Below are 13,246 nucleotides of genomic sequence, written 5' to 3'. Positions count from 1 at the left end.
TCCTCCCTCCATGGGATTCTCCAGGCAAGAGTACTGGAGTGGGTTGCCATTTTCCTTCTCCAGGGGATCTTCCCAACCCAGGGATCGAACCCGGGTCTCCCACATTCCAGGCAGACGCTTTAACTTATGAGCCACCATGGAAGCCCATGTACAGTATCATGTCATCTGCAAACAGTGAGAGCTTTACTTCTTTTTTTCCAATCTGGATTCCTTTTATTTATTTCTCTTCATTTATTGCTGTAGCTAGGACTTCCAGAACTATGTTGAATAATAGTGGTTAAAGTGGACACCCTTGTCTTGTTCCTGATCTTAGGGGAAATGCTTTCAGTTTTGCAACATTGAGAATGTTGTTTGCTGTAGGCTTATCATGTATGGCCTTTACTATGTTGAGGTAGGTTCCTTCTATGTCCAGTTTTTGAAGAGTTTTAATCATAACTGGGTGCTAAATTTTGTCAAAGGCTTTTTCTGCATCTATTGAGATTATCATATGGTATTTATCTTTCAATTTGTTAATATGGCATATCACATTGATTGATTTGTGTTTATTGAAGAATCCTTGCATCCCTGGAATAAAACCAACTTGATCATGGTATATGAGCTTTTTGATGTGTTGCTGAATTCTGTTAGCTAAAATTTTGTTGAGGATTTTTGCATCTGTGTTCATCAGTGATATTGCCCTGTAGTTTTCTTTTTTTGTGTTGTCTTTGTCTGGTTTTGGTATCAGGGTGATGGTGGCCTTGTAGAATGAGTTTGGAAGTATTCCTTCCCATGCAGTTTTTTGAAAGAGTTTCAGAAGGATAGGCATTAGCTCTTCTCTAAATGTTTGATAGAATTCTCCTGTGAAGCTATATTGTCCTGCGCTTTTGTTTTTTGGATATTTTTGATCACAGCTTCAATTTCAGTGCTTGTAATTGGGTTGTTCATAATTTCTATCTCTTCCTGGTTCAGTCTTGGAGGATTGTACTTTTCTAAGAATCTGTTCATTTCTTCCAGGTTATCCATTTTATTGCCATATGGTTGTTCATAATAGTCTTTTATGATCCTTTGTATTTTTGCATTTTCTGTTGTAACCTCTCCTTTTTCATTTCTAATTTTGTTGATTTGATTTCTCTCTCTTTTTTTATGAGTCTGGCTAAAGGTTTGCCAATTTTGTTTATGTTCTCAAAGAACCAGCTTTTAGTTTTTATTAATCTTTTCTATTGTTTCTTTCATTTCTTTTTTATTTATTTCTGCTTGGATCTTTATGATTTATTTCCATATACTATACTATACTTGTATACTATATAAGTATAAGTATATATAGTATAGTATATATAAGTATATATAGCATAGTATATAACTATACTTATACTATACTATACTTTTTCTTTGTTGTTGTTCTCCTTTTTCCAGTTGTTTTAGGTGTAAAGTTAGGTTGTCTATTCAATATTTTTCTTGTTTCTTGAGGTAGGATTGTATTGCTATAAACTTCTGTTTTAGAACTGCTTCTGCTGCATCCCATAGGTTTTGAGTTGTTAGGTTTTCTTTCTCATTTTTATACCACTAGACTATAAATTTTTTGGGTGCTTAGGTCCTTAAACACGTGTGATTATTCCAAGAGAACAGGTGGATTTCTCAGTTCTTTCATCCTCCCCACCAGCAGATGGGGTCACAAGGCACTTCTCTCTTGAATGTACCTGTAAAGAGCCCCCTTTTTGCTGATACTAGAGACCACTTTCAGCAATCTTAGGTCCCAGCCTGTAAGTTTTCATATAACAGTCACTGGATTTCCATGGGTTAACAGAGATGAGAAGTCAATGTGAAACTATATGATGGAGCTAGTGGTTCAATTGTCAGAACAGGGGCAGCACAATGGGCCTACTTCCTTCACAAGCAATGTACCAGATGGCACCAATAAAAGGATGAAAACCCAAGCAAATTTGTTTGTTCTCCATGCTCCCCTATCTCCCTGGGGCAGCCCACAGGCGATGGCTCCCAGTTTCAGGACCAGCCCACCAATCATGGCAAACTCTCCTCTGAGTCTAGAATGAGGAAAGGAGTCCTGCAGGCCAATAATGGTGGGTCATGGGGTTCAGCAGTGAAACTGATACAAAGCTATCTCTGTCCTATACCCAGTGCTGCCCATGTTACTCCACTCCAGAGGGCCTTGACCTGGAGCCACTGATACTATTACTGCCATGGCTGCCAAGTGGCACGTCTTCGTTACATCCACTTCTGGATTCCTGTTTTCTTTTTAAATAAAATTTTTTTGCACTTCATGAAATAGAAATAAGACAAAAATCAGCAATATGTCAGTAATGAATCCAAAACCCCGTTTGCCTGTATGTGTGCTAAGTCACTTCAGTTGTGCCCTACCCTTTTGCAACCCCATGAACTGTGTCCTCCTCTGTCCATAGGATTTTCCTGGCAAGAATGCTAGAGTGGGTTGCCGTGCCCTTCTCCAGGGGATCTTCCTAAACCAGGGATCAAACTCGTGTCTCCTACTTGCATGCAGATTTTTTACCACTGAACCACCGGGGAAGTCCAAAACGCTGTTTACTCTCCATGAAACAGAAGTTACATTTACACAAAATAAATCAGTTATAAAATGGAAAGCTAGTTTTCTAGCTTGCCTATCAGCAATATCATCATAAGTTTGCATATAGATTATGCCATTTAATGTTTAAAGTTTGTAAAGTGTAACTTGACAATGGTGTATTTTATCTTCTCTAACTTGCTTCTTACACTCAATATTAATTTTTCAAGATAAATCTAAATGATACAGGTAGAACTAATTCATTTATTTTTACTATTATCTGGTTTATACAAAATCCCATGATTTATCTGATTTTAGATTGCTTTCAGTCTTTTGCTTCTATAAACATTTTTTTTTCATGTTTTCTTGGGCATACATAAGAGATTTTCTCTCCATTAGTTTCTTGTATATTCTTGGGAGGGGAATTTCTGGATAGTGGGCTAAGCACATTTTAAAGTCTTCTGCGTGCATGAGTGCTAAGTTGCTTCTGTCATGTCTGAAACTGTGTGACCCCATGGACTGCAGTCCACCAGGCTCTTCTGTCCATGGGATTCTCCAGACAATAATACTGGAGTGGTTTCCATGCCCTCCTCCAGGTTAAAGTCTTCTGCTGCTGCTAGATACTGGTAAATTTCACTCCAAAGGGATTGTGCCAATTTGTACCCCTGCAGGTACTATAATGAAAATTCCTATTTTCTCATGTTTATGAAAAACCTGATCTTACTTTAAGATTTTTAAATGTGATAGATATTAAAGGACAGTTTCTTCCAATTTTTATTTCCTTGATTACTGGTTAAAACAAAGAGCCTTTCATATAATCATTTGGAAATCTTAGTCTATTAATTGTTCATATCCTTTGCCATTTAAATATTTAATGGTTTTTCATTTTTAATTGACCTATAAGAATTCTTTCTGGGTTTGAATAGAATCTTTTATGTGTATACATATAAATGCTACAAATTACAGATAATATAATTGTATTTAATAGAACATTAACAGTAAATATTACTTATGTAATATAATATTTACTTATGTAATACAATATCATAATTAATATAATCATTAGTATAATAGAGATGTATAATTTTGTTCTAAATATAAATATTTCATATATAGATAAAAATACACACATATATACATGAAATGTCTTCTCACAGACTGATTTGTTTTATTACTTAGAAAACAAGTCTTTTATTTGACAGTGTATTTAATTTTAAATTAGTCAAGAGTAACCATTTTTAAAATAGTTTGTGCTTATGCATCTTGTTTAGAAAATTGTCCCTCACACTGAATTCATTAAAAAGATATCCTATATTTATTTTGAAAAGTTTAAAGTTTGCTTTTCACATTTAGGTCTCTAGTCTACTTGGAAAAAAAGTTTTAATGTGGTATAAGTAAGGATCTAATTTTGTTTTTATTCATATGAAGAACATATTCCCCAGTATCATTTAGTAAATATTCTATTATTTACCTACTGACCTGAAATGCTGTCTCTATTATATACTTTAGGCCTCAAAGTACACAAGAGCCTGTTTTGAGTTCTCTATTCTGTGCATTGGTCTATTTGTCTTTCTCTACATGAGTACCACAAAATTTCAATTATTCTAGCTTTACAATACCCAGATATTTTGTAGAACCAAGAACTCGTCTAGATCTTCAAAAACATTTTGGCTTCTTTTGGCCCTTTGTTTTTCCTTTTAACTTTTATTGTTCACTTGTCAGGGTCCATGAAAACTTGTGTTGGTTTTGGAATATGACATATCTGCCCATTTAATTAGGTCTATTTTATTTCTTCCTCAAAGTTTTTCATTTTTATTTTTTGGCTGCATTGTGCAGCTTATGAGATCTTAGTTCCCCAACCAGGGACCAGGGATTGAATCCCAGTGAACCCTAACCACTAGATCACCAGAGAATTCCCTATTTATTTCACAACATTTTAAAATTAACTTTGTGGGTCTTGAACATATTTTGTTGTTTATTACAAGGCCCTTTAATATTTTTATAGCCAGTAAAAATGGAAACTTTTGAAAATCACACTTTCTAATAATTTATTGCTGGTATGGAAACATTGATTTTCATATATTGATCTTATTTTTAACAAGTTTCTAACCCTCTTATTGCTAATAGTTTGCAGATTTTCTAGATGAGTAATTATAAAATAATTTTGTTTTTCTTCTTTTTGTTGTTATACTTTTTTTCTTATTCTGGGTAAGTTTCTGGTACAATGTTGACTATAAAATAGTTCTGTTAACCTTGCCTTTAGAAACTATAGCCTAGATAATGTTTTCTTAAACATTACCACCATTCTGAAGTTATAGTGTGAAGTGAAAGTCACTCAGTTGTGTCTGACTCTTTGTGACCCCATGGACTACACAGTCCATGGAATTCTCAAGGCCAGAATACTGGAATGGGTAGCCTTTCCCTTCTCCAGGGTATCTTCCCAACCCAGGGATCAAACCGAGGTCTCCTGCACTGCAGGCGGCTTCTTTACCAGCTAAGCCACAAGGGACGCCCAAGAATACTGGAGTGGGTAGCCTATACTTTCTCCAGTGGATCTTCCCAACCCAGGAATTGAACCAGGGTCTACTGCATTGCAGGTGGGTTCTTTACCAACTGAGCTATCAGGGAAGCCCCCGTGAAGTTGTAGGACCTGTCCAAAGAATCAGGTAAAAGTGGGAGAAAATATTGATGTCTTCTTCTCCATCTCTTACTCAAAGCAGTCTCAATCTTAGTAAAATGTATAATGAGCACTAGATATAAGAGACTAGCAAAACTGTTACAACTTCAGTTTATAAATGCTATCAAGAAAACAAACCCTGATTTTTTCTTGTTCAGGAGTAAAATTAAACAATGCTGAATCTAGAGAGAGTGTGACTATTTGAATCAGCTTACAGTAGAATTTCCATGCAAGTGAGGGAAACAAGCATGCCCAAGATCCAAGAAGAGATATTATTATTATTTTTATTGTCTTTATATTTCAGTGCTTATTTAGATTTACCAAAATATTTTAAAGTAACTTTTGCTAGTTAGTATAGTTTGCTAGTTGTTGCTTCATGCACTTTTTTCTTCTGTGGTTAATTTCTTCCTTCCTGACACATGTTTTTTAATATGTTTTTTCAACAGGAATCACTGAACAGTAAACTATCTCATTCTTTGCTCTTCTGAAAATGTATTTATTTATTTTTAATATAAATTTATTTATTTTAATTGGAGGCTAATTACTTTACAATATTGTATTGGTTTTGCCATACATTGACATGAATCTGCCACAGGTATACATGTGTTCCCCATCCTGAACCCCCTTCCACCTCCCTCCCCATCCCAGCCCTCTGGGTCATCCCAGTGCACCAGCCCCGAGCACCCTGTCTCATGCATCGAAACTGGACTGGCAATTTGTTTAAAATATGATAATAGACATGTTTCAATGCTATTCTCCCAAATCATCCCACCCTCGCCCTCTCCCACAGAGTCCAAAAGACTGTTCTATACGTCTGTGTCTGTTTTGCTGTCTCGTACACAGGGTTATTGTTACCATTTTTCTAAATTCCATATATATGCGTTAGTATACTGTATTGGTGTTGTTCTTTCTGGCTTACTTCACTCTGTATAATAGGCTCCAGTTTCATCCATCTCATTAGAACTGATTCAAATGTATTCTTTTTAATGGCTGAGTAATATTCCATTGTGCATATGTACCACAGCTTTCTTATCCATTCATCTGCTGATGGACATCTAGATTGCTTCCATATCCTGACTATTATGAACAGTGCTGCGATGAACATTGGGGTATATGTGTCTCTTTCAACTGGTTTCCTCGGTGTGTATGCCCAGCAGTGGGATTGCTGGGTCATATGGCAGTTCTATTTCCAGTTTTTAAAGGAATCTCCACACTGTTCTCCATAGAGGCTATACTAATTTGCATTCCCACCAACAGTGTAAGAGGGTTCCTTTTTCTGCACACCCTCTGTAGCATTTATTGCTTTTAGACTTTTGGATCGCAGCCATTCTGACTGGCATGAAATGGTACCTCATTGTGGTTTTGATTTGCATTTCTCTGATAATGAGTAATGTTGGACATCTTTTCATGTGTTTGTTAGCCATCTGTATGTCTTCTTTGGAGAAATGTCTGTTTAGTTCTTTGGCCAATTTTTTTATTGGGTCATTTATTTTTCTGGGAGTGAGCTGCAGGAGTTGCTTGTATATTTTTGAGATTAATTCTTTTTTAGTTGCTTCATTTGCTATTATTTTCTCCCATTCTGAAGGCTGTCTTTTCACCTTGCTTATAGTTTCCTTTGTTGTGCAAAAGCTTTTAAGTTTAATTAGGTCCCATTTGTTTATTTTTGCTTTTATTTCCAATATTTTGAGAGGTGGGTCACAGAGGATTTTTCTGTGATTTATGTCAGAGAGTGTTTTGCCTATGTTTTATAGTTTCTGGTCTTACATTGCAGATGACATGATCCTCTACATAGAGAACCCTAAAGTCTCCACCAGAAAATTACTAGAGCTAATCAATGAATATAGTAAAGTTGCAGGATATAAAATCAACACACAGAAATCCCTTGTATTCCTATCACTAACAATGAGAAAACAGAAAGAGAAATTAAGGAAACAATTCCTTTCACCATTGCAACAAAAAGAATAAAATACTTAGGAATATATCTACCTAAAGAAACAATAGACCTATATATAGAAAACTATAAAACACTGGTGAAAGAAATCAAAGAGGACACAAATAGATGGAGAAATATACCATGTTCATGGATCGGAAGAATCAATATAGTGAAAATGAGTATATTACCCAAAGCAATCTATAGATTCAATGCGGTCCCTATCAAGCTACCAACAGTATTTTTCACAAAACTAGAACAAATAATTTCACAATTTGTATGGAAATACAAAAAACCTTGAATAGCCAAAGCAATCTTGAGAAAGAAGATTGGAACTGGAGGAATCAACCTGCCTGTCTTCAGGCCCTACTACAAAGCCACAGTCAAAAAGACAGTATGGTACTGGCATAAAGACAGAAACATAGATCAATGGAACAAAATAGAAAGTCCATAGAAAAATCCAAGCACCTATGGACACCTTATCTTTGAGAAAGGAGGCAAGAATATCCAATGGAGAAAAGACAATCTCTTTAACAAGTGGTGCTGGGAAAACTGGTCAACCACTTATAAAAGAATGAAACTAGAACACTTTCTAACACCATACACAAAAATAAACTCAAAATGGATTAAAGATCTAAATGAAAATGTATTCATTTTTACTTTTCTCTTGAATGCTCTTTTAGCTAGGTTTCTAATTTTTATTGACTATTTTCTCCAACACTTTGAAGTGAATGATTCTGCTGCTGCTGCTAAGTTGCTTCAGTCATGTCCGACTCGGTGCAACCCCAGAGATGGCAGCCCACCAGGCTCCCCCATCCCTGGGATTCTCCAGGCAAGAACACTGGAGTGGGTTGCCATTTCCTTCTCCAATGCATGAAAGCGAAACGTGAAAGTGAAGTCGCTCAGTCGTGTCCGACTCTTTGCGACCCAATGGATTGCAGCCTACCAGGCTCCTCCATCTATGGGATTTTCCAGGCAAGAGTACTGGAGTGGGTGAATGATTCTATTTGGCCTCTATTATTGTTTATGGAAAGTCTGTTGTTTGTCTAATTGTTATTTCTTTGAGAATTGTTAATCTTTGTTTGTTTTAAATATTATTCTCTTTGTCATAGATAATTTTAAATATTACTTTGATGTGTTTAGGTGTCAATTTATTGTTATTTGCCTCTGTAAGTCCTCTGCTTTTTTTAAATTAAAGAGCTATCTTTACTCATTGACTCTTAACTCTTCTCAATTTTCTTTATTCTCTCTTTAGTAGTAGTAACGTTGGTCACTCAGTTGTATCTGACTCTTTGTGAACCCATGGACTGTAGCTGCATTCCCATTATCAGTGTAAGAGGTTTCCTTTTTCTCCTCACCCAGATGAAGGCTCATTTTAAAAACAAAGTGACAATTTCATTATTATCCAAAAAGTTAACAATTCTTTAATATCATCAATTATCCAGTTAAAGATTGAGTTTTCCTAGTTGTACACAATGTATTTCAAAGTTAGTTTGCTTCAGGATCTGAGTAAGATCAATACAGTGTAATTAGCTTCAGTTCAGTTCGGTTGCTCAGTCGTGTCCAACTCTTTGCGACCTCATGAATCGCAGCACGCCAGGCCTCCCTGTCCATCACCAGCTCCTGGAGTTCACCCAAACTCATATGCATAGAGTCGGTGATGCCATCCAGCCATCTCATCCTCTCTCGTCCCCTTCTCCTCCTTCCCCCAATCCCTCCCAGCATCAGGGTCTTTTCCAATGAGTCAACTCTTCGCATGAGGTGGCCAAAGTATTGGAGTCTTAGCCTCAGCATCAGTCCTTTCAATGAACACCCAGGACTGGTCTCCTTTAGGATGATGGACTGGTTGGATCTCCTTGCAGTCCAAGGGACTCTCAAGAGTCTTCTCCAGTACTGCAATTCAAGAGCATCAATTCTTTGGTGCTCAGCTTTCTTCACAGTCCAACTCTCACATCCATACGTGACCCCTGGAAAAACCATAGCCTTGACTAGACTGACCTTTGCACATTGCTTATTGCTGTTGTTCTTTAGTCACTAAGTCATGTCTGACTCTTTTGTGACCCCCAAGGACAGTAGCATGCCAGACTCCTCTGTCCATGGAATTCTTCAGGCAAGAATACAGGAATGGGTAGCCAATATATGTTGAGTTTTCACATTCTTAACTCCCTATCCCCTATCTCTTAACAACTCTTTTGTGGTTCATTTTTATTAGTGCTGCATTCTGTATAACTTCCTTGGATCCCTTCTCCAGTTTACCAATTTTCCCTACATCTTAACCAGTTTTACATCTTCTTCCTGTTTAACCACTTGCTTAGTCTATTGAACTTTTACTGTCAAAGGTTATATTTAAATTTTTCTTTTTATTTTTTTTTTAATAAGAGCACCCAGTATTCATTAAGTTTTCATTTCTTCTTTTAAAGCTTAAAAATTTATCTTTGGATTGATTTAGTGACTCATGTTTCTTAGATTTCTAATTCTCTTTTTAGTTCTGTCTAATTAGTATTTGGGCTTCCCTGTGGCTCAGTGGTAAAGAGGCCCCCTGCCAATGCAAGAGACGTGGGTTTGATCCCTGGGTTGGGAAAATCCCCTGGAGTAGGAAATGGCAACCCACTCCAATATTCTTGCCTGGGAAATCCCATGTTTAGATTTAGTGACTAAATAACAACAATTATGATTTGTTATGGTGTATTATTTCTTTTTATGCTTAAAATTTTTTTCTTATAAGCTCATTTTCAATGAGTATTCTTTCTGTGGGAATTCCCTGTACACTCAATATAGACAGTGTTTCTATAAAAGATTGTTGAGTTTGTTTCTGCCAAAGTTTTAGGAGTTCACTAATTTTTATGTTAAATTCTAGGCTTTAGATTTCAGCACCATGTGAGTAGTATAAATCTAGACTCTTTACTCAGGCACAGATGTAACCTTAGTGTTTCAAATTTAATGAGATGCTTTTAATTTCCACTGAATTCTAGGCACACACTGTTTCCTTGCTTCTTTCTGAGTTGCTTGGTGAATCCATTCCATTCTCATTTTTATGGAGTTGTGTCAGTTCAAAGCATTCTACTTTGCAAGAAACTTGACTCCAGCCCTTTGCCTTATATAGGCTCAAGGCATATCTGATATTGCTTGGTATTTGAAGCCCCAGCTCTGAAGTCCTCAGGGCTTATATTCAGGAATTACATCATTAGGCACCTGATACATTGGCTTTTGTGTGTAACAGTTCATTTTTATGTATGAAAAGTGAGTTATACTTTATCAATCCTTTCCCTGTTTTTATAGTGAGACTGGTTTATATCAGTTCAGTCTCTATATTATTGGAAAGGTATTATTTTTCCCTGAATTCTCAAGATATTACACTGGAGAAAAGCACAACTTTGCTTATGCAGTGTTAATTAGGCTAAGGGTGGCTATTCTGTTCATCAGTACTGTACTTGGGAAAAAGTAACCAAATTCCTAATATTTATCAAACATTTAAGTTTCTTTTAAAAATAGAATATGTGTGTGTGTGTGTGTGTGTGTGTGTATGTATGTGTGTGTTAGGTTGCTTCAGTCCTGACCAACTGTTTGTGACCCTGTGAGCTGTAGTCTGCCAGGCTCCTCTGTCCATGGGATTCTCCAGGCAAGAATACTGGAGTGGGTTGCCATGCTCTCCTTCAGGGGATCTTCCCAGTCCAGGGATTGAACCCTTGTCTTCTGTGGCTCTTGCATTGCAGGCAGATTCTTTACCTCTGAGCCACTGGGGAAGCCCCCAAAGTAGAATATTACAGCTGATCTTGGGGAAGTGAAGAAGGAAAGAAAAGAATTGCCAGAAATGGGAGTGGAGAGAATACTTAAAAAAAAGACATATGTTATGTCAATTAAACTTTAAATGGGCTTCTTGAAAGGTGAGTTAATTGAATATTTTGACACAGATTGCTATTTTTAAAGGAATTTATCTTCTAAGAGAGATGTAGTTTTATGAGGAGCAAAATAACTTTAAGAAGTAATGAAATCACATTGAGTATATCTATATGCCACCTCATGCGAAGAGTTGACTCATTGAAAAGGACCCTGATGCTGGAAGGGATTGGGGGCAGGAGGAGAAGGGGACGACAGAGGATGAGATGGCTGGATGGCATCACCAACTCAATGGACATGAGTTTGGGTAAACTCCAGGAGTTGGTGATGGACAGGGAGGCCTGGCATGCTGCGATTCACAGGGTCGCAAAGAGTCGGATACGACTGAGCGACTGAACTGAACTGAGCTGATATCTATTTATAAAGCATGTATATGTCTATATTTGGAGTTTTAGTTGAGGGAAACCATTCTAAATGTATTTTCTATTGGCACTATCCTCTTTTTTCAACTGACTTATAACTAGGAAACCAGCATAAAAATGAAAATCTTTGCCTATCTTACTTGGGTTCCCCTAAAGAGCAGAACCCAAGTTGAAAACTTTTGTATAAGTACTTTGCATGCAGGCTCAGTCACTAAAAAATGTCCAGTTCTTTGTGACCCCATGGACTGTAGCTCACCAGGCTTCTCGGTCCATGGGATTTCCCAGGCAGGAATACTGGAATGGATTTCCATTTTCTTCTCCAGTGAATCTTCCAGACCCAGGGATTAAACCCATGTCTCTTGCATCTCCTGAATTTGCAGGAAGATTCTTCACCATTGAGCCACTTGGGAAGCCTATATAAGTACTTTATTGGGTAATAGACATAGAGATTAGGAGAGGGAAAAAAAAAATGAAACAAGAAAATGAGTTGATTACTACAAAGGGGGCCTGAGTACTTTATCTGAGAAGCCATGTAAAATGTATCCCAGGACTCTCTGTGAGTGGGAGGAAGAAAGGAGAAGCATTGATTCACTGGATTCTGTTTCCCATTGGCCAAATTTTCACCATGGAGAATTACCTGTAAGGTTATATATGTGTCAGTATATCTATACTGAAGCTTGGGACTGGAGCAAAGAGGCACATGGAGTGGGGTGGAGGTACTGTGTGGAGCTAGTCAGATTCTATAATGAACTTGCTGCAGTGGTGACTGGATATAAGAAAGGTGAAACAAAGAGGATCAGTAAGAATGCCTAAGAAGACCAAGTAAGTACAAAAACAAAAACTATTTGTGTGTGTGTAAAGTAAGTAAATTTTCTTAATAAACAGTATCATCATTTGATAATCAATTACTTTTTCTTTGAATACTTCAGGCAAGGTTTTGAATGAAAAATATAGACCATGGATCATTTGACACTGGAAAACATGATGAAGACAAATCATTTAAAAATGTGTGATAGAATGAGAATACCAGGCCAGGTAAACATATTGTATTTGGAGAACCTCATCCTTTTATTCCAGAATCATATTAGAAAAGGCAGAGTTGGAGATAAGCATAGGAATTGGATTCCGCTATTAAACTGTGGAGGAGCTCCAAATGCTTATCAATCATGCATGAACTTGTAATACTGGAATCACAACAGAGAGGACAAATATTCCACTTATAAGAGGGATTGCTGGTCCAGGTTCTATGCATGAGACAGGGTGCTCAGGGCTGGTGCACTGGGATGACCCTGGGGGATGGGATGGGGGGGTGGGAGGGGGGCTCTGGATGGGGAACACATGTTTGCCCCTGGCTGATTCACGTCGATGTTTGGCAAAAGCCACTACAATATTGTAAAGTAATTAGCCTCCAATTAAAATAAATAAAAAATTTTAAAAAAGAGCATAACTCAAAAGCTGGTAGAATGGCCACTACTTCCTCCATTCTATCCATAAATCCTTTTCTCCAAAAATTCAGTCTTCTAGGAAGTACAGATTGTGATTATTCATTTTGTAATTTATATCCCACCTATTATTTTCCCCTACCTGAATAAGGTGTTGAGGAGGCCCCCTAGAAGTTTGAATGCTTTCCTCTGCTCTAATGATATGCATGCCATTTCTAATGGGATATAAATACATGCCAATAACATCTACAGATTATAGATTTGTGAATATCACTGGCCTGTCAAATATCAACAAGTTAAATGTTCAGAGGTTGCAAATGAAGCAAGTATTCAAGGATTCTTGAGCAGTACACTTTAAGTTTCCATCAATGTTTACGCTGTGATTTGGGGTTTATAGATGGTTGGATATTGAAAGAGAAAGGG

Source organism: Bubalus kerabau, chromosome 3 (assembly GCF_029407905.1).
Source record: "Bubalus kerabau isolate K-KA32 ecotype Philippines breed swamp buffalo chromosome 3, PCC_UOA_SB_1v2, whole genome shotgun sequence".
NCBI lineage: Eukaryota > Metazoa > Chordata > Mammalia > Artiodactyla > Bovidae > Bubalus > Bubalus kerabau.
This window is presented reverse-complemented; position numbering follows the sequence as displayed.